General features: G+C 40.3%; 1 protein-coding gene across 1 annotated transcript in view; it reads left to right on the top strand.

The window, feature by feature from the left end:
* The first annotated feature begins 8,937 nt into the window (after nt 1-8,937).
* smpd3 (sphingomyelin phosphodiesterase 3) overlaps nt 8,938-23,154 on the top strand; it is a 64,626-nt gene continuing 50,409 nt past the window's right edge. Inside the window, exons 1-2 of the mRNA XM_046394834.1 lie at nt 8,938-9,048; nt 12,169-12,483. The gene's annotated coding sequence lies outside the window, so the exon portion shown is untranslated. The remainder of the gene's footprint in view (nt 9,049-12,168; nt 12,484-23,154) is intronic.

Genomic DNA, 23,154 nt, shown 5'->3' with positions numbered 1-23,154 from the left:
ATGCTACCAGCTAACAGTCTTCAGCTGAATTCTAGATCTAAAATAAAAAATGTTAATCAAATGACTTGAGCAGCTAACAGAGATAACCTTTTCTGTTTCCTGCCTCTCTCTCATCTTATTACTGTTCATCACTGGCTCTGCTTTCTAATAAGAAAGTAATTAAACACAATCCTTTCTCTCTATTCTGCCACATCTGGCCGTCCTATCATCCCACCGCAGTCATCTGTCAGTCCTGTTTAATGTCTGCAGCTCCCCTGGGGTCAGTGCTGTATCATTCATCTGTCTGACGAGGACTTCCATCAGCCAATAGCCGGAGGCTGCTCCACATATTAACACAGACACATTATTCATTCATAGGTTAAGTTGTATCAGAGAGGTGGAGGGCAAAAAAAGGAGAGCAAGTCTTGTGGTACAGACTGATGTATCCTTTGCTGTTGTCTTTATTCTCTTTGCTGAAACTGTTGCCATGTTTACAGAGCTGCATTTCAATACAGTGAAGTCAGAGTGAACACAGTGAGCCAGCTCCCTTCTTTTCATTACCTGGGAGGTGACACAGAGCACGATGAGATTACAGGAAGTGAGGGATCGTGGGAGTGACACACCCCAAATCATGGTCAACAGTGACTCTAAAGTCAATGTAGAGCCAATACATAGGAGGTGACACGTGACACAACCATTTTTATATTTAGATGCAATGAAAATCAGCAGCATAAGCCCAGTCTTATGACAATTTGCAAGCATTTTTGTCATTTTTTTTTAACTTTGGCAACCTGGATGGTTTAACCTGAAACAGCAGACTCCAACACAAATTTGTACAATAACTCTGTCATTTCTGTTCAGTTACCTCCCACTGGTGGAGACAACATCTGAGCATCTCATCTACTCATATTCAGTTTCACTGGGTCCCCTTCTTCTAGCAGTGAATCACACATGCACAAAAACTAAATCCACAACTAACCTCTGTGCCTCAGGAGAATGATTAAAAATTACTAATAAAACTCATAAGTACTTTATGATCTTGATGTCAACATAGATCTCCTGGAGACCCATTGCTGCTTTATTTTTCCACAAGCTAATTATTTAATGTGAGCTAACAAGCTTTGGGTGTTTCTGTTTTTAGGGAATATGTCATTGAAAGTCCTCTTGGGATCCTACCAAACTCCAAGATGATGCCCATTCAATTCAATGAGAATTGCTTGCAAACCACAAAAGCAAGAAAGAAATTTTTAGTTTCCTAGTTCCAGTGTAGCACTGGCCATGTCATGCAGCGCTCTCTTAATACACTCATAGTTTGGACCTGATCATCATGAGGAGATCACAGTATCACACGTAGCCTCACTGAGATGCTGCATTATTGCGTTACATACAACAAAAAGTGTGTGAAAGTGTTCAGCCTACAATGACGATTTACTTTTGATCCTAATTAAAATTTTTAATTCCAAATAAAACAACTCATTCTGACTTCATGAGGCACTGCTGTCTGCACCTGACGTTAATTTAGGGAAAATTACAGATTAATGTTTTTTGGTGGATGAAATCGTCAAAAGTGTTGTTGTTTTTGTTTTTAATGCAACATGGTTGAGGACAAACGCGATACCAAAACAAAAAGAAAAAATAACTTGAAACATGAAAGTTCAAACTAATACTTAAGCTATTTTGATGCACACCAGTTTAGGATTTTTAAGATCTATATTACCTGACTTGACCTCCCTTTTATCCTTGTTCATTCACATACCCAGGTTGCTGAGTAGAGTGTGTGTGTGTGTGTGTGTGTGTGTGTGTGTGTGTTGAAGCCAACCAGCAGCCTCATAAAGGAAAGCAGTCAGCAGGCATTGACAGCAGCTCGGTGGACCAAATGACTGCTGGAGAGATAAGAGCACATCAGGCAGACGGGGTTGACTTTGACAAAGTATAACAGCAGCTCAAGCTCTTTTGCAGACAAAAACACTGTTGTTCTTTACAGCGAGTGAGCCTGAGTGAGACTTTTTTATTTTGAGATCGCACATCACATTTATCTGTCCATGACTGATTTTTATTTATTTGCTTTCATTTTCAGTTACTTTCAGCCATTTCAATTTGTTTTACTTTGATTCTGATGAAAGAGTAATTGTAATTTGGTGAAAAAGCAACTGACCACTCACTAAAAATTCCCAGCCTTAGTTTATCAGCTGCAACAAGGCTCAGTTGGAGCGGTGTGTACGGAGATGTAGTAAGTGCAATATTTAGTGTGCTGGGAGCTTGGTCAGCGTAACGGTTCAATTATTTGTGTCTTTTACAGCTGTTGACATCTTTGTTGCGTACAGTTAAGTTGTCGTGAAGTGAGTGAAAATAAGCAACCTGCACTTCCACCCACTATTTACATAACATGTTTTTGTTTGTTTCTGTAATCCTGTAGGAAAGAGGGACACCAGAGAGGTCCAGTAAAAATGTTCTCTTCCACAGACATGTCTCCACATCTCCATTTGCTTTTTTGTTGAGCTTTTCTGCCAATGTAGCTTCTAATTCGGTGGATTATAAATGAATAAAGTCAATTGATCTGTTTGTTTTAAGAACATTCATTCATCTGTCTGTCTTTCACAATACCATCCATTTGTTGACTAAAAAATATAATATGTCTCACTGTTATTCTTCTTTTTTGTGGTTGCTTTTTAATTAGTTTTTGTTTGTCATTCTTGTTGGCGAAATTGCTAATGGACCTTTCGTCTCTACATCCGATGCAACAAATATATTGTGCATTGTCCCTGTTAAATAAACAATGAAATGAGGGGAAGGAGTAAGATAGACAGGAGAGATAAGATGAGACAAAAGGATGCAGAGGAGTCAGTGTTACCAGCAACGGGAAGTGAAGTCAGATAGACAATACAGTAAGTGTGGTGTGGGCTCCAGGCAGCTTGCAACATCAAATAAGACAAACCAACCCTCAGCTATGATAGCACATGAGATGAGACAATAAGAGAATGTGTGTGTGTGTGTGTGTGTATGTGTGTGTTTTATTGGGTATTAGTACCATTTATTTGTGTCTTGCAGGAATGTTATGGAGGTGGCAGTGAACACAAAAGGCCTAACATAAATGACTGATTGAGTTTACCAAACCCAAGTTGGGTATTAAATTCAACATTTTTCTGTACAATATCTTTTGGGCTGTGTCATGTCTTTGGCAATGAGTTACCTATTTTTATGTTTGAAAGCACAGAATGATGCCAATCACTTGGTACCCCAAGCCCGATCACTTCCTCCTCCCGCCACTGCCACTGCTTACTTAAAGAAAAATGGCAACCACATGGCGGATGTATTTTTAAAGACAAGGGAACAATGACACAAGTGAATTAATCGATGACATCCAGTCAATGTGAAGGGCTTTTCCTGCTCCCATCATCTTCACAGGCAGCCTTATTGTATACTTGCTGTCAAAGTCAAGCTTCACAGTATCTGACTGCATTGGCCTACAAGGAAGGTGACTTGACAAGTGTGTATACAGACTGTGCACACACCGCTGCAGAGTTTGTCCAGGGACAACAACTCCAGTCTTTTGTATAAAGATAAAGATAAACGCTAGTGGTTGTACCTACTGTTGCAAAAGTGCAAATAGCAATAAGGCCTAAGGACGGTCAGCCAGCCATTTGGTCTCTCTGTCCAACACTTTGACCAGAGTGAGACACTGGAAGATGCACTGGCCTTATTCCTTGACAAAAGTTTCATTTAGACACAGGAAATAAGTTAATTCTGTGACTAAGTTCAGAGAGTCAACTCAAATCAACAGTACAAACTGTGGTCACTATAACTTCAAGTATATTGAACACTGTAGAGGATTGCTGTCAGTGCTCTACGCCATCATTTGCCCGTGCTGCCATACTAGTGACATGAATGCTATGATGTCAGCTGTTGTTCTATCCGTGTTCCTGCTCATATTTCAAAAACCCCACCTCCAACTCACCATCCATCTGTAGTCTACATTCCCCTGGGGCAAAGTTATTATCCTCACTCTACATTCCCCACCGTGCTGGCCTTGGTGTTTTTCTCCTGCTGAGCAAAGAGGTAGAGGTCAGAGCCTAGGCACAAGGCGAGACACATTCTAGTATCTACATGAAATTTTATTTTGAATAGTGTTCAGTGAACAGTTTTTGTACAGTCGGCAAATGAACATTTAATAAGGTATATTGTTTGACACGACAAACTGGCTCACAAGGTCATGAGTTATTTATTGTGCATCCATCCTGTCCTCCTCAAATAACTAGGATTTGTTCAATAGATCACCTTCACTCCTTCTGAAGTAAAAAATTTGAAATTTTCAAAAAGACACTTCTGCACCGCACTCTGGTAGGGAAATGTCTGCAGGGTTCATGGTTTGGGAGCGTAGTGATTAATGCTTCAAATAGTTCTTGTTCTCTTTAATACTTGAATCAGTTCTCTGACTTATCATGATGTACCTCATCACTGCCACTGTTGATACCTCTGCAGTACTCAGTTTCAAGTGAAAGAATTGGAGAGATTTTTGCTTTTGTCTCTAGGCTGAGGAAACACACCCTACCAATTAAAAAGACAAACACACACGGGGTTACACTCCTTGGGTGGCTGAATTTGACTCCCTCATCTTGATTCTGTTCCATACTTCTGAGAGGAACAGGCCTGTGTTCTGTGGCTTGAGTATGAGCTACTCAGCAAGTATGTTCTTGCCAACATTGCCAGTGTTTTTTCTGTCTATACACACATAAACACACACCCCATGGGCTACCACTTCATCTTGGCAAGAGCCAGAATTACTGTCATGGTTAATGGGCTCACAGGACAACAGGCTGCTTTTGGACTGCTCTAAAATTCATCTGAATGCCTGCAAGCAGAGTTCATCATCATTCAGTGTGTGTGTGTCTGTGTGTGTGGTGTGTGAGTGCGTGGTTGTGTTGTTTTTTACTTGCTACATGGTAAGGACTGAAACAAGTTCCTCACAACTTCAAAGTGCTGTGTGAAGGTCATGACAGAGATACAGGTACAAGATTGTGTGTGTGTGTGTGTGTGTGTGTGTGTGTGTGTGTGTGTGTGAGTGCGGTGAGGCCTCCTTAAAGGGCGTTTGCATTTGGCAAACCATCAAAAAGGCATCATAAAAGCACTTGGTGGTGCTTCCTGAATCAGTACACCACATAAACAAAGCCACAGAATGCTGTTCTCAGCTGACTGTCATGCTGGTGGTTGATTCAAAAGTTAACAAGACGCTTCAGTTTGACTCCCAGCCAGATGGATTCTTTTGATAGTAAAAAGTGTCCTGTTACATAATACCGACACCCTTTCTAGCCAAACCTGAGTGGGAGTGGACAGGTGGCTGATGTTGAACTCCCGCATCCAACCACACACGAGTAGCATTTCCAGTCATCTCGCTGCACACACTCTGACATTTACAAAGACCCCACCCCCGCCTCCGCAAATCATGTAAAAGTCTCCACTACACAACAGGTTGATGCTAAACCAGCCGGCACACATCACTGCCTTATCATTGAGGTTTTATACTGGTATCAAAAGCAGGTTGCTATTCACATATGTCTTGCTTTAGCAGTAGCTGGAACTGCACTACAAGAGGAAATTTTCCTGAAGTTCTCAGAAAGTCCTCAGAAACAGCATACTGCTCATGATAAACTCAGGACAGCAAAGACCGGGGGGTTTATTTTCAATTCTAGTCACGAACCAAATGTACACATCAATATCACACATACTGCATCACTGAAAAAAACTGTTTTGCTGTTGAAACCTCCTTCATTAAATGAGCATGTCATTTCACATTATAGTAGGGCAAATTCACCTGCCTGTTTTAAAACATCCCTCATTTGAACCCTCGTTTAATTGCTCGCAAGTAGTTATGTATGACTGTGTGCATGACGACTGTGTTGGCCAGATTTTTATTGTGTTTGTATGAGGGTTCTTGAATAAAGCTCTAGCAGAGGATCAGACAGGAAGACTATTCTTTTCCATGCTTAGGCAGTTCATTTTGAATGTCATACTGCCATTCATTCCTCTCACAGATGCTCACTTATAATTTCCTGCCATCATTGTGTGGGGCTTCCAGTTGAGATATCAGCTGTTCTCATCGGCATCAGCACACCTACATTGTCAGACTATGTTGTATGTTTATTCTCTGCCATTAATAAGTTTGTGCTGCTGTTATTCATAAGCCCATCTCCCTATCACCACCCAGTCTTCATAAATTCATCAGCTTCATCATCTGATTGGCGTTTCAGTCTTAGTAGAGTAATGAGCCACCACCGGCAGCATTTGGACTCTATAGGAGGATTTATCTGGCTCTCCTCATGTCTAAGTGCCAAAGACCCTCACAGGACATCACATTTCATCTGTTATAATAAACAATTACCAGTTCTTCTTTCACCTTTGTCATGGTTGCACCAGGAGGGGAAAACAGTTGTTATCGTGGTCTGACCTGAGAAGAATCTCCTCAGGAACTTGGCTTATCCATGGTGACCTAGTTTACTACAGCAACACTGTACATAAGAGGTGATCACTGAGACAGTAGATCAACAAAACCCGAACTAAACATCCCTCTTGTTTTCTCTCTGTGCATTCTTAACCTTGTGCTGCTGCAACCTGATCATTTCGAATACATTCAATTCAGACTTGGGTTAAGACATCAGAGAGGTTACAGTTCATCCTGAATTACTAGAAAACCTAAAGGCAAAACAACACTTGCCAAGACATTTCATTCAAAAACTCAGTTGGATTCCTTCTCTGAGAACCATGAATGTTTATATAAACCTTTATGCCCATTCAATAGCAGTTGAGATATTTCCATGTGCCCCAAAGTGAACTGACTGACTGACTGAATGGCAAGCAGTGTCACTGCCAAAATAAAATAATCTAACAACAGCAATGATAACAGTGCCTTGACATACATTGCAGTTTTGAAAATTCTCTGGATGTTCATCTGTTATGAAAGATTATCCCTGCAGCCATTCACTGAAGCCAGGTGCTGCTCACATCCTGCATGGCAAATCACCTTAGACACTATCTGACTCATAGATCACCCCACCATCATGATGTAAGCCCCCACAATCCCTCATGTCCCAAATTCATTGTTAGAGCGCTCTTCTCTGCCTCTCCACCTTCTCTAATCTCCCCAATTTCTTTCTGCAGGGCTCCTCAGGACCCCAGAGGCCACCCTGCAGGCTTGTAGCTCAAATATAACACAGTAGCAAAGACTCAAGGCCTCCGTCTGTCCTCTCTATCTAACCAATAAATCCTTACTTCATTCAGGAGTTCAGCTGCACGGTCAAACTAACGATGTGACGACGCCGCAGTCTCAGTTTAGATCATTTGGGTTCCGAGGATGTAGATGAGAGGTTTACTTCAGAGTCAGTCAATCAGAACGTTTTCATTAGTGTTTGCTCATTTCCATAGCCAACCAATGGAGAAAGTACAGTAATTTTACTACATTCTTGTCACATTAGATTCATTGCAAATATGAAGTATGAGCTGGAAAAGCAGTTCGCATCAGCCTGTTTGGGATGATTAAAGACACAGTACTACTTGGAAAAGCTGAGGAATATATTCTGCTACATATGTATGTTTTTGAATTAGGTGATACAAACTATTTACTGTAGTTAACACAATTGCTTTCATGACTCCGGAATCAGAAACGAGATGTGAATGCAGCATTCAAAGTCAATCAACCTCACAGGCTGAAACCTGCAGCTCTTTTATTTGAAAACTGCCTCTCTGACATTTATTCAGTAGTTTACTACAATGTTTATTATCTCAGCTAAAATGACACTGTACTCACGGCACACGGTACATTTTGTCATTCTGTCTGATCTTAAGCATTTAAATGTATCACAATATTTAGCTGCCACGTCTAAACTCACAGGAATTTGCTCACAAGGTGCACTTAAATGCAACAAGTGCACTTGTGGGAGCATCAGGTGAAGCTGTGATGGGCAGCGAATTCACTCCAGCTGCCATACAGTTTGGTATAAAACCTGACAGTGCGTAGGAGGTTCACACCTCCATCCTTACTGTCACTGGAGGGGAAAACCACACAACACAAAAACACCACTTTTGGCTTTCCCTCCCTGTCTCCCTCATCCTCATCTGCATTCTCCATCTCGCTGCTCCTTTCAAAGGTGTGTTATCGCCATGAAATACACAAGATGCCGTCCACTGAGCTGAACAAGACTCAGTGCACAGTGATGGAAATGATGCAGAAGAGAACAAGAGGGGGGAAAAATGAGTCCTGCAGGATAACAGGCACTTTTCAGTGTTTTCATTCCTGATTACTCAATATTCATTTATGTTGCTTTTAGACTGCAACTTGAATGTAAAAGTGCCTCAGCTATGTTTTACCTCATATTTTCTATAGAAAGTTTTGTCTTTCGCCGTTCAGTTTCAGTATTCCAGTCATACCAATATAAAGCAGCATTATTAAATGTCTTGTGAGTCCTGCAGGTGATGTTAGGGGTTTTGTGGGTTTTAGTTCAATTTTTAAAGCTGGAGAAACTGTAACTGGATTTTGAATGTATCCGACTGTAAACATCCCACCCCATTCCTTCAGACTACTCCAGCTAAGAGATGAGTGAGCTTGACACATTTAGCAAGTTCTCTCAGCTTTTTCTGTCTAATAAATAAACTCTTTTTAAATGCCACAGTCATATAGACATAAAAACAAACACACCTACTGGGCTCGGCAACTGTTGTGTCTACTCACACCTTATGTCACGCCTGACCCATGTCATGTTTCATGTGTGTCTTGTCATGTGTTTCCATGTGTTATGTTCAAGGTTTTTGTCATGTCCTGTTTTATTTTGAAAGCGTCATTTCCTCTGTGTGTCCCTTTTTCATGTAGATTTGCTTTTGTTTATCCTGATTGCTTTCTCCTCCCCTTATGTGTTTCACCTGTGTCTCGTTATGTTGTCTATTTAGTCCTTGTCTTCCCCGTCACTCTTTGTTGGGTTGTTGTTTTGTCTCTGTGAGTCCAAGCCAGGATTTTCTTGTCTCATCTTGTCATGTTATTGCCACAGCTTTTTTTTTGTATTTTTTGTTGATCCTGGAGCCACAGTAAGTGCGTGCCTGTTTTTGAGTGCTTTGTTAAAAGTAAAAGAATGTTGCTTTTGGATCTCGGCCTGCCTGCCCTTTTTGACTCTACATCGGGGTTCAATCCTCTGCATCAGTGACACCGCTTCCTCTTGACACCTTATCTCTCATTCATTATCATAATAATCGGAAACTTCATGATTGTTAATATTCCCAACTGTCAAGCTAACATGTCAGTATTGGGAAATTTTGGCTACGCTTTCTCTGCCATTCTTGTGCGACTAACTCACTAATTGCTTTAGCAATACATCCATCTAGTTGTGAAAGGTCATGCATCATGTGTTAAAAATGGTAACCCACAAAGAAATTGGATTCATTTGCACAACTCAGTAGACTCAGTAGGTCTCAGTGAAACTCAGTCTTTAATTTTCCAGGAAGGGTTCAGTACACAGACTGGCAATCATGTGAGACAAACAAATTCAAAGGACAAAACAGAAGCAAGGTCAAAAAGGCAAGGAGATTTCCAAAAACAAGCAAACAAAAAAAAAAAAAATAGGGAGGCAAACACGAGGAAAGAATGCTGGAACAAATGACACAGGGATACATAACTGGCAGCAAGTAAAGACAAAGCAAGGCTTAACTATAGCGAAGGAAGCTCAGCACAGGTGGAACTAATCAGGGCGGAGCAAACAATCAACAGTGGCAGGAAATACACAAAGACATTAAGTACAACAGTGAGAAAACATGAAATTACATAATTAACAACTTGTGTGAGTGTGCACGATGCGTAGGCAGACAGGCAACTGATCTTTCACAGGCCTGTAACAGCAACAGACGCCAAACTTTTTATTTTTTGTCAGAGCGTTTGATTTATTGATTGCTGTTTAGAGATTTTCTACAAATTTAACAAAAATGCCTCTAAAATACATTACCAATCCTAACTTTAACATTCTTTTGGGTTGATTCATTCTCAGTTGGTGTAAAAGATTTTCTATCTACTTGAGCACTGAGTCTGTGTAAATGCCTGATTTGGTCATATTAAGTACAGGTACTCTTCAACAGTGTGTTCTTCAGAGAGATCAGGGGCTTTGTTTCTTTGGATGAGATGGCCTCCAGGCATTCAGAAAACTGATCCCTGATGTGAAGCTGAGTATGAAGCCCAAACACACAAGTTTTTCAGCCTTGGTGCAAAAGTTGCAATTTAGAGACTAATGATAAATCTGAATGTTATTTGAGTCAGTCGGAATTTTGTACTCGGTGGCCAACCTTGTAAATCTGTTGAACGCTTTAGATATCTCGGTATATTCCCACACAATGTCAGCATGCTAAAAATGACAGTCTTAACATGGTGTTTAACAGGTATGCTACCATCTTGGCTTGCACAGTAAGAACATTTGCTAAGAAATAGCAATAATATTTTCTGAGAGTTTGATTCAATATAATTACTCATTTCATTGTGCATTTTTACAAATGTGTATAATTCAGAACATGACAATAAACTGTTTGTGGCTAAGCGTGCTTCTCCTTACCAACTCAACAAATGGGGGAAAAAAACAAGCGAAAAGAAAAGCCTTGTTCAGCTTGGCAGACTTGTAGCATGCAGCATGTAATTTTACAAGGCTCATTCCACAGGGGTGTACTCTGGCTTTTTTAGGTACCAGTTACTGTGCATCCATGATTTTACTGCCAAAGTTTTGTCTTTGTTACTTTGTGGTGTTATGTCTCTTGCTGAGACACCATTTTCCGTTGCATCATATTTTTCTGTCTATCTATAGCCGTCAAGTGGCTTTTCACTTTTGCTTGCTAAGTTATGGCAGAGTCTCTGTATTTAATATCAGTTGCCTTCAAACCCTCTAAATCCACTTGCATAAATAGTTCTCATTTGTGAAGCAGCTTATGGCTGGCAAGATGTTTATCAGTCCCTGACGCATGTCAGTTCAAAAACAGCTATTTTGTATACAGAAAATTATAAATTCCCTCACTGAGAGAGAGACGCATCTGTTCGAGTGTCTGTCTTAAGATATAAGAAATCACTTCGATGCGTCAATATCTCTTTTCAACTCTCATAGTCTATGTTAGATTTCTTTAAGGCAGTAAAAACCTTGAATTCACTATAATTCTGAAATGTCTATAAACCTGCTTACATCAACTCGCAAAATCTCTACAGACAGAGGAGCCATAACTGATGACAGTCATCCTATTACTGGTATTTACTGAGTGTGATTAATGTGTAGATCATAAATGAGTCAGTTTCCCAAAAAGGATGGCAAAATATACTTTTTTCTTATTTTGAATTCATCATGTTGAAGATATGTAGTTTTAAAATGTCTACATATGACCAGTGCTTTATTATATATTTTTGTGTTCTTGTGTTCCAAATGTTTCCAACAACATTCAAGCTGGCAGAGGTCTGTAATTTTATCCAAGGTAATGATGCCTTTCATTTGCCCATCTGTCAGTTTAACTTCAGAAAGAGACAGAGAGTCAGCTAACGTCTAAACGTAATGTGAATACAAGTTGAAGACGTTGCCCGTGTGTGAACACCGCCTGAGTCACGTCAGATATTTTCATCAGCAGTGGTGGTCGTTTAACAACAAAGGCAGCAGCTCACATGATTCCATGCTTCTTATGTTGTTTGTTTTTGAGGAAGCAGTGAAAGCTACAAACTGTGTGTTTAATGTTCCATTCCTGAAACAGATAAATTTCACATCAAACAGGCAAAGCATGAAGTGAGGAAAATGACAAGAAGTTTAGCTAGTTTTCATCATAAGGTCGTAAAGTGGTCATAACTCATGTATTGCACAAACCTTTGATGGAAGCATGAATACGGTGTGCTGCTGTAACATATGTGTGTGTGTGTGTGTGTGTGTGTGTGTGTATATATATATACTCCGGCTTCCCCCCACAATCCCAAAGACATGCACTGTAGGTTAATCGGCTACTCTACTACTCTGCAATATAACTGTATAGAGGTAATTAGCTTTTATAGGTTCTCAGTCATCCAGGTCGTGGTAGTTCAAGTGCTGGACGCAAAGGCGACCAGATTTCTTTTAGGCTGAGATTAAATATTCTACAAATTATCAACTGAAGCCTGAAGCCTTACGTGGACCTGAGCATTGTTTATTCTCTCTCTGTCCCTCTCAGGAGGCGGTCGCTAGGGAAGTGGGCGTGGCGTCGTAGCTAGGCAGTGACGTCAGCGGGAGCTGTTCAAAGTGGTGTGGTGCTGAAGAGACAACTCTCCTCGCCTCTCCTCTCCGCTCAGTCTGCCAGCGGCTCGCTCGCTCGCTCGCCCGCTCGTTCCGCGGCCATCAGCTGGTCCGTGAACACTGGATTTCACCGCCGCAAAAATCCTTAATTAGCGCTCATTACAGGAGGATACAGAAGCCACCGAAAAAGAAGAAAGAAAATCGGCACCGTGTACACCGCACCTGCAGCCCATGTGGGAGAGATTTCCAACAAGTAAGTCTTTTCTGTCTTTTTATCTGTCGAAAAGCAGCAGGGATGGATACTTTACGCGTTTACCGTCCTAGAAAAGCTACTAAATCATAAGTGATAGTGAGGTCGTTTCACTCTTGGTGGTGTATTAGTGCACATATACCCCGGCTCTCTCTGTAATTATCAGACCGTGTGTGTCCACTGAGGCAAGTCTTCCAGCCGCGCCTAAATCTTACCCTGTGCCTGCCTGGGGTAAAACATTTGACTCATATTTGCATGATCCAATAGTCAGAGATGCTCTGATGCTGTGTGTGTGCGCGTGTGTGTGTTTGTGCGCGCGCGCGTGTGTGAGTGTCATTCCCTCATAAATACACTATTTTCTTTGCATGAATGCCTGAGATCAGAACAGCAACTCAATGCATCTGAATAGAAATAGAAATATAAAGCATACTCTCTCCCACTCTCTCTCTAAGGTTATTTCTGTATTTCTTTATGTTTGTGTCTCAGGCACTCTGCTTACACAGGGCTGATTCCAGCAACACCACTATTCTAGACTACAAGCCTACTTGTAATCTCAAATGAAGTAAATTCTGTGGTGCCTAGTCACTGAGCAGGGATTTTCTCCTCAGTTTCCAGACCCACTCCTCACATGTGCTCCCGTTTTACTGGGGACACACTGGGACTGGCCAGTTAGTGGTTTCTTGATAGCTGATACATCGTCACAGTTTGTGGGAGAAAGCACAGGAGCCAGTGAATCTGGTGAGAGGTGTTGCCTTTTTTGATTCCAGAGTACATTTAGGTGTGGCTCAGCTGGCCTCTCCTCTCCTCTTCTCTTCTCTCCTCTCCTGTCCTTGTTCTTTTCCCTTTCTTGTTTCCTCTCCTTTTCTCCCCCCTTTTCGGTCTTGTGGATTTTCCTTTTTTTTCCCTTCTTGTTTCCTTCTGTCCTCGCATCCCCGCTTTCTCCTGCTCCACCCTCCCCTCCTGTTTCCACTTCTTTTCTTTATATATTTCCTTCTCTCCTCACCGCTCATCTTTCCTTCATCTACACATATACGCACATTAAGAGGAGAGTGACTGGCAATCAGTGTATGATTATGCAGTCTTCCAAACATAAAGCAAGTAATATGGCAGAAGAACTCAGTGCAAGTCAGTGTTTGAAACCTTTTTTTCATTTAGGTCATATTTTAAAGGAATTTTTTTCCACGTTGGTTATTTTTTCATACCATTAATTGTCAAATGTGATCTTGCATTTCAGACATTAAAGGGGTCTTCCAGCAATCAGTATTCTTTAAGTTTGGGAGAAACAAAAGAGGAAGAATAGTCAAATTGAAGTAGTAGAGATACCCTAACTTGTAGTTCCTAGTATGGATCAGACTCCAAAAAGGCTAGATCCTACATTAGTCATAATGTGTGTAAATCAGTAACTCTTTATTTGACTCTGTCAGCCTTATATCCATCCCACCTCACCTCCAGTTAATAGTGCAATCTGTGGTAAATTTTGAAGCAGGATAATGCCCATGACACCACTGTGATGTCATCTGGTTTTCATTGCTGACACTGGAACACATTCTCCCAAAAATGGCAGCTTCATCAGTGGCCATAAAGCTTCAAACTATGATGCTATGAACTCAGCGGTCAAGTTAGCAATAATAATTATGCAATATCTGGTTTGCTCAGTCATGATATTATGACATATCATGACTTTTAGACTATAAGTCATGTTAATCAGTTAGAGGCTGGTTAGGTTTAGGCACAAATACCTTCTTGTTTTGGTTGAGGACGACACTGAATGAGTTGGATACGTAAGTTCAGTGACGTCACATTTATTATTTATAATGTATGTAATTTATTTATAATGTAACATACATCATGTTATGTTGCATAACCTATGTTATTTACATTATAAGCTAAAAACAGCTCAACTTTGACATTTGTCCACACACACAGGCTGAGGAAACAAGTACAGGCCTTGTGAAACTGGTGGGGTGCCCTTTACAGTAAGCATCAAAAATGTACAAAATTTTCTTTTTTTTCTTGTGTTTCAGATAGTAAAAACCCCTTAATACAAAATATTTTAAAATGACAAAATTTCACCATGATGCGTTGGTAACAGCACATGTAGGCTGTAAGAACTGAGTGTTTGTGAAGCTCCACTTTGGTCTTTTTGAACTTTCCATTTGGCTTCCAAAGATGCACACGGACCATCTGGGTTCTCACACTGTGCAGCTTGAACTCGCTATACTTCCTGAAGTGAGCACATTTTGACATTTTAGCACACGGACAGATATGTGAAAGGTGACATTACTGACATTATGACAGGATGCAGTCTTGTCATAATGTACGTGATAAACATTTAGAGTGCTCACAGAGGATATAAACACAGGTGAAAGGAGAGCAGAGACACCATTTTTTTTTTCATTTGGATCCAGAGTGAGGTTAGTTCCTCTCCTTGTGGATTTATACCTGTGAACTCTTCTCACATTTAGCCAACTATCTCTCTGTGCTGTGAGTTTATCCACAGTGGTTGCTTTTATTCCTGTGAGTTATTTACCACAGACCACCCTGCCAGAACAGGCAGAAGGCTTCATAATATGCCCACATCTTTAAACATAATCCTGAGACTAACCCTTTCAGTCTGGTTTGCGTGATGTTTCCTTCTTTGCCAGGTTGATTAAATTGCCACCTTCTGTTTGATACATTTAAATTAAACATGTCATCTAAACCTCTGTAATGAGTGCCTATTCATGTTTGAATGTGACTTTTAAAATGTCAGTTTATAGATTTTTTAGAATTTTCTCATGTAGGCAGTCTGATGTCTTTACTAAACGCAGTAGATGCTGGGAACCTTCATGCTCAGTATCTCACGTCAACCCTGAAGGCAAATAAATATTTTAATTCAATCCACATTCATTTTTCCAACATTGTATGATACAGTGTTGGGGATTGATTGATTGATTGATATGCCTTCTGTTTCATGCAGTTAATCCATTTTTTTCCACCCAGCTGATGGATTTTTCATGGGCTGCCCACATTCAATGGCCTTTCTGCTGTTGGAAAAAAATAATCAGTAAGGGGTAAAACTCAGCCCCCAGCCTTCTTCTCAATCCACATGCTCCAAACGGGTGTCCAGACTGGGTTTCTGTTCATGGCCGAGCAGGTGGTTGTGTGGAGTTGGCAGGTCGATAGGGCAGGCAGGTGGGGGGTTGGGTGGGGCTCCAGTGACACCTGATAGTGCAGGATCTGGTTTCTCCATCCGTGTGCAAGTGGAGCGATATCGCTAATACTCGTTAATACTTAACTGTGTATAGTACGCAGTAAGATTGGCAAACTGTGGTTAATACAGTGTTCAGTTAGTCCAGGGTGTGATGACACCATTTGTAAAATGAGAAATAGATGCATTTATATACGCTTTTGTCCAAAGCACTTTGGAAATTGCCTTCCCTTCATCAGTCCTTTTTGACATGGACTGACGCTTTATTAAAGTGTTGTTGTTTTACTCTGAACCAAACACAGCACCATAAAACCATGTCAGTGTGTGATTTTGAGATAGCATGCTGGCATTTTGGAAATCAAAGAGTTGTCCCATGTGACATTTACCGTCCCTGTTATATGCTGTTGATGTTGTCCTCTGATTGGAGGGTAAGGACCACCCGGGCCTCGTTGTCTCCCCAGTTTGCAGACATTTTCATTTGCTGTTCTTCTTCAAATCAGCTTTGATTCCCTGCCTGCATTCAGAACCATACATCGTGACCGACGTGACACTGCTGTCATACAGATGATACTTATTTAATATTGGACAGGCCACTACTCATACATGACAGCTCAAATCACTGTTATGATTTTTATTCCCAGTCTAATTGGTTTAATATGTAGTTTTCAGTAATTTTTTCACATTTCAGTAAAATTAAAACATTTGACTATTGGCTGGGAACTCATCTGAACCCCCTCAAGGACTCCTTTATCTCCTCAAGGACTCTTTGGTGTCCTCTTATCTGCCATTTTCAAACCCTAGCAGACAGTATAAACATGTCAAGCCATATCATGAACAAACCTTCTGTCACTCCTCCGCTTCTTCATAATGCCTGTCTTCAACAAGATACAAGATTTTTCTTTATATGTGACTTCATTCCTTACTGTATCTCTGTATTTTTTCTTCTCTCCTCCATTCACTAGGTGCTCTAGCATGGCACTGAATATAATATTATTGACATTACCACCACTGGCAGCATGAGACTACTAGGTTTCCTGCTTAGATCCATGACCAAACAAGAAACCTGATCCAAACTAACCCCACAAAGGCAATTCAGAATGCAACAAATTCCCTTTTTATTTCAAATCTCATTTTAAAGCTGAAATTTAAATCTGTTTTCGAGTTGTTGCCCAGTGCAGCAGCAGCTGGTCTACAGCAGAGATGAGAGAGTTGTTGTGGACAGCAGAGCGGAGGCCTGCTGTCTTTTAAATCAGCCACTGTAGCCCTTGAAAGATGTGTGATAGCTGTTGATTTCAAACAGTGAGGATACAAACAGGGTGTGAAATGAGGCAGTTATGGCTGACTCCCTATTGAAACATTCTTTTGAGACCAGAGCAGCTACTTTCTCATGTTGATGAAAAGGTGCCAAACAATTTTGCAAAGCAGGAACTTCTACACAGCTTTGTATCACAACTTTATGTCAGTTCATTGAGCCCGACTGTTGGCAGCGACTTATAGCAGGTAATGAAATATTTTTCACACTGATCAGCTTTGAGCTTGGCTGGTGCCATAGTTCTGCCTATTCTCTCTTTTAGTCAGATAGCTAAGTAGTTTTGTATAAAAATTAAGTCCTGTTTCTCAGCCCAGGTAAATAAAATTACATGGTCAATTTCTTCTCCTATTAAGGAAAAAACAGTCACCGAGCACATCAGATCTGATTGCCAGCTAGCTTCATGTAGCAGCAAGGTGCATCATCAGTAATCATGCATCATGCATGTCTGTGTGCATTTCTATTTTTGCAGATCATATTCATAAAATTTAGACTGACAAGCCTATAACTGCAAGAAAACCTTGCACAGAACAGCGTCATGCTCTGACCACTCTGTAATTTACAAATAATAATATTGGATTAGAATATATGTTTTAGTTGCTCTAAAACTATACATTTGCCACATAAGACGGCATTAATAATGGAGGTAGCTGGTATCTGCCATTTGTTTTTTTTTATTGTTCTTCTTGCAACAACTGACATCCACTATGTAAGTGAAAAACAAATATGCTAGAAAAATCAACAGTAATAATGGTCATCCGAACAAATACTATGTAATTATATCACAGTCAGTTGCGAATGCAGTTTCTAAGTAATGTTGAGCTTGGATGCTCGAATCTCTTTTTGTATCCTGGCTGACACTGGGATCACTGGGAGGTTTCAGATGGTTTGTACAGTCAGGCTTGGCATCAGCTTAAAATGCATCTAGTGACCTTGCCTGTAGAGCTGGCTCTGACTCTTTGTTGAACTGAAGCTTTTAGCAGAACAGTAGGCATGCACATGCACAAAAGCACACACGCCAAGATACACATGTCCATATGCAAGCAAGCAATGTGCGTACAAACCACTGCTGTTGCTTCAGTATTCATTACTGACAGACTGCGAGAACTGATCTGCTAAAGCGCAGAATATTGTTTAATTGTGAATAATTTTAGTCTAAATTTAACCAGAAAACATCTTTATTTCCTCTGACACTGCTTCTTGTTATTGAGTACAAAAGAGTCTGAGAATTGCCTCTTAAGTCAGGTGTAACTGCTTAGCAAATGAATCCCAGAAGACACCTTGTGGTGAGACAGAAACACAAAATCTGCCAAATTTTCAAGTCGATGGCTCTCAGAGGACGGGTTTTCACTGCTTGCCAGACATGCCGCAAATGGATTGGTGAGATGGCGTCTGTCAGCTCCAGCACGCAGCAGATCAAACAGGCAGCCACTCACTGAAAGCCTTTGGGATTAGCTATTTCATAGGATTGTCACCCTGATCCTCTATGTTTTGTTAGGACGGCCTACTTAAGGCCACATCTGGTCAGCAAGTTGCTGCGTACGCGCTGCAGTAGAAGTCATTTAATCTGTCTGGAATGATGGGTTCTTAAGGGCTATTTCGTCAGGAAATTCTAAATAAAGCTGCACTAACTTCACATTTCTTTCAAAATATGTGGATTTAGTGCTATAGAAAATTTTTCGATGGATTTCATGTTCAACCCTTTTGTTGAAGCCAATGTCAACAGAGAGTTTGAACATAACATATTGTCCAGTATTCATTTTTAATATGGCCAAAATGTTTTAACTCATGATCCCTTCAAGATTTGTCTGTGACCGAGATACATACAGATCAGGACATAAAAACCAAAACTTGTACATGTTCCCTTGTGGACAAACATATTATTATTATTATATTTATGTAAATATTTATATAAATTATTATCTAAATTACTCATGTTCATTCTGGCCATTAAGAGAACCCTTCTGGGAAGGAAGAGTGATTACAGAGCATTAAACCTGACTGAATTTTATATGGAAATCTGAAATTGTTTTAAGATTTCCTTGAAATATTGTGAACTTTCTTTATTTCTTTACTTAATGCAACATTTAATCACAAACCTGAATGGTCTTCAAAACAGATTGAACAGATTCATCAGAACTGAATTAGCACAAACCACATGATACACAAAATGACTGCAGCTTTGGGGAGACTGGATAGTTTATAATCAAAGTAAAACTGTTTTGCATTGATGTAATCTCAATGAAAATATAATTCTAAAATAAAGTACAAGCCTGCTAACTTAATAATACAGACCTCAGGGTCAGGGAGTGCACACAGCCTGTTTAGAATATAGAGGCTATGTTTAACAGGCAGCATGTGCTGTATATACATGGAGATGGGCTATATGATTACAGCATGTGTCTGCTTTCGCCATAATTAGACCCTGTAAAGCTGATTAGAGACATGTTCACATGTAAGTCTCTCCTCCACCCTTCACTTGCCTGCTCTCTTTCATTTCTACTCAGAATGTATGGGCTTCATCTTTTCATCCTGCCTTCATGTGGGTGTGTGTCCTTTACAGGACATCTCTCTCTCTCTCTCTCTCTCTCTCTCTCTCTTTCTTTCTCTCTCTTTCTCTCTCTCTCTCTCTCTTTGTGTGTGCGTGTGTGTCTGTCTTCCCCCACCACTATTGTATGCCTGCCATCCTCCTGTCTTCTCTGTATCCTCCATCTGTCTATCTCGTTCCCAACATCCACCCATGCTGCCATGCTGGCATGCATGGCAGCATGGGTGGATGTCTGTTAAATACTATTGCTTTTGGTTGTGCATTGTCCAAATAAGAGCTGTTTCCTAATACCGTGACATGGACATAGTCTGAAACTTTGCACTTATGAGATGTTATTTTACTCTATATTATATAGTTTGGTTAAATGTTTCAAAGAGAGAGAGAAGCATGAAAAAGCAGACCCTGTTACAGTTCCTTCTCTTGGAGCCTGTTTCTATACTGACATGATACTGTTTTTCTTTACATTTAGTGCATTAATTAATTACTAGTTTATTGTTATTACATCCATCTGCTCAGTGGGCAGTTGAGAAATTGAAATGGTACGCTTTGTCTGGAGATAATCTGATAATTGATTTCGCAGGGTGGCACCTGCTCAGCTGACAATGCCAACAGGGTTTCACTTCGTCAATCCAGTAAATAATATATTCATGTTCACATTACCTGATCAGTTAATGACATTTTCACTGCAGAGCAAAAGTAAGGAGATGAACTACACAAATGCCACATCAGATGCTCTGTCATCTCTGCTGATACCTTTGAACATGTGAAGTGTCTCAACCTCTTTAAAGCAGCATTGATCGTTTTTTAGTTGTTCAGTTGTCTATTCACACATCCAGCTGACACAGAGAAACCTTAGTATTCATCACCACATGAATATTAGTCTAATATTCTTGCTTCTTTTAGCTCTGCTGGCTCCTTAGCTGCTTAATGTTCCACAGCGTTCACCGGTTGCTTGTTCGCTTTGTCTGTCTGCTGTTTGGTAAACAAATTAAAAATGGCTGCCTGGTGCTGAAGACAAAAGTTTGATGGCATTTATGAGAGGGAAATCAAAACAGTAAGGTTACAAGGCCAATAAAGGACACTAAAACACTGTGAAGGCACTGAGGACAGTTTCCAGTGGGTTTGTCACTGTGAGACACATTTTCCATTACACCCACATTTTATCCATTGCTAACACAAAAATATGGGCTACTGCAACTATAAATCATGTTGAAGTAAAAACCGTATTGTCATCATACTTAAATTAGAGCTCCATTAAACAAAAACAAAAAGTCAAATTAACCTTCCTCCTAAATAAAAAAAAATGCAAGACAGTGAAGTAAATCTGTTTCATTTCTTTAGCCCAAAATCCCAAATTTGTCTCAGAGGACTTTGAAAACACATCACCAGGTGTTTTGTCTCTACTACTATTGTCAGTGAAACCTTTTGCATTCATTACTGTAAAAATCAAACTTTTGGCAGCTGGCATAGAATGAAATCCCATCTGAACCATTTCTCTTGGATGTTTCACTGGTTTGTGACTCTTGTGGCTTTTCCTCCTTTTTCAGAAACAGGACAGCGGTCAGTAGACGTACTGGTTGTAGCTGCAAAATAATTCACAGACTGTAATAATATGAATCCCACAGATCCTGTATGGCAGGAAAATTCAAATCTGTCTGGATAAGAGCATTCTCAGTCTGTAAAACACTTCCATGTGCATTACCATTCCAGTAGAAGTTTGGAGGTACAGTAAGAGGATCTAAAGAAGAGAAGGCAGACGACCTACCCAAGGTCAGCTGTTCGCTGCAGGGACTATGACTTAGCACACACACACACACACACACACACACGTCGTGGATACACATTAACCTCACTTGTGCTCTGTGACACATAGAGGAGATTATATAAATCATCTCATGCGTCATACATAGTTGAGCACATTTACACACACATACACAGAGACACACACACACACAGTCCAGGTGTCCAGTCTGTATTATAAATCGTTCTGTTGTTATAATTTATAATCCAATTTAGGGGCAGTACAGTGACCATCGATTGAACTGGTCACTCACTGCTAATGCAGTAAGAGTGTGACCTTAGATACCTTACATTTACAATACACTGCCAGGCTTTTCCTGAACATCTTCAGCAAGGCAAAAATTCAAAGTGTATTACAGAAGAGTTGCGTACATAAACTAGTTTTAATTATTTGATTGTGGTGATTTTTTTTTTTGGTTGGGAGGCTTTTGGGTACAGTCATATTATGTTATATATTAAGATGTTGTGGGGGAAGGCGTTGGTGTTTTTTAACAAGGTAAGGAAGAGGTTTTTTTTAATATAGATAAAGCCCATTTCCCTACTTGAATAATTTCCACACAGTTCTTGAGTATAAAAAAATATAACTATACTTACTTTCACTTCACCAGTGTTCAAAAAGATGAACTGTAAATGTTGAAACTGGATCTAAATAAATCACAATGTAAGTACACAAGTGCCTAGTTGAACTGACTTCTTTAAAGAGATTCTGCCACAGATGCTAATCTTTAACCACTGGCTTTGCTAAGTGGTTACGTTCAGTCTGCTAATATAACTGAACCGCCCAAGATTATAGCATCAGCATGGTCAATTGTTTTTTTGTTTTTTGTTGGGGTTTTTTCCAGGAGGATTTGGAAATGGAACAGTTCCTCTTTTAATCCATCTGAACAAGATTGGCTGAACGATATTTACTCTGGATTATATTCATTTTGTTGAAATATGTGCATCATACACTTAGGCTGGACAGCTGTGCAGTGGATAGTGAGAGGGTGTGTGTGTGTGTGTGTACGTATTTTCCTGTAGCTGTGGGGATAAAAATCTGTTTCCACAGTCACATTGTGAGGACCCACCTTACTTATGAGGACAAAATGCAAGTCCCCACAAGGTAAATCATTAATTAATTTTAATTTTAATTAATTTAAATATTATTAGGGTGAAGACTTGCTTTAAGGTTAGGTTGAGGTTAGGATTAGGCAAGTAATGTTTATTGTTGTGGTTAGGCGGTGGTTGAGCCTCCAGGAAATGAATGTAAGTCTATGTGATGTCCCCAAAAGCAATGGAAACATGACTGTGTGTGTGTGGGTGTGTATGTGTGGTTGAAGAGGGGTTGGGTTTTGTCTGCCTGCTGCTGTTGGCAGATCATTGAGAATCAACTGTGTGAACATAGAGAGATTATTTTTTCTCCACTGGTCCTGTCTTTGCCTCTGCTGAGAGGATGCAGAGAGCAGGATTTGGGTTTGGTTGAGTTAATCTTCCAGACAGAGGTTTATATTTGGAAACTCTGTGTGTGTGTGTGTGTGTGTGTGTGTGTGTGTGTGTTTGCTGTCAGTCATCTACCCTGTTAACTGATTAAATCAGAGACACCCACATCATTCAGACTATTGACGATGTTGACTGATATTGTGGCACTCATTCTATCTAGTTCTTATGTTTCCTGCAACTAAAACAATGTTTCTGTGGTCCACACATGCTAGATGCAGCTGTGGGTGTGTTGCCACTCAGTCTGCCCTAGAGATGCCCTCCTGTTCTGTCTCCCAAAGGCCCTAATCTACTTCTCGTGTGAGGTCGGAAAGAGGTGCTTTGGGTGGAGTCGTGTGTGTGTCAGATGTG

This window comes from Scatophagus argus, chromosome 7 (genome assembly GCF_020382885.2).
Source record: "Scatophagus argus isolate fScaArg1 chromosome 7, fScaArg1.pri, whole genome shotgun sequence".
In the NCBI taxonomy this organism is placed as follows: domain Eukaryota; kingdom Metazoa; phylum Chordata; class Actinopteri; family Scatophagidae; genus Scatophagus; species Scatophagus argus.
This window is presented reverse-complemented; position numbering and strand designations above follow the sequence as displayed.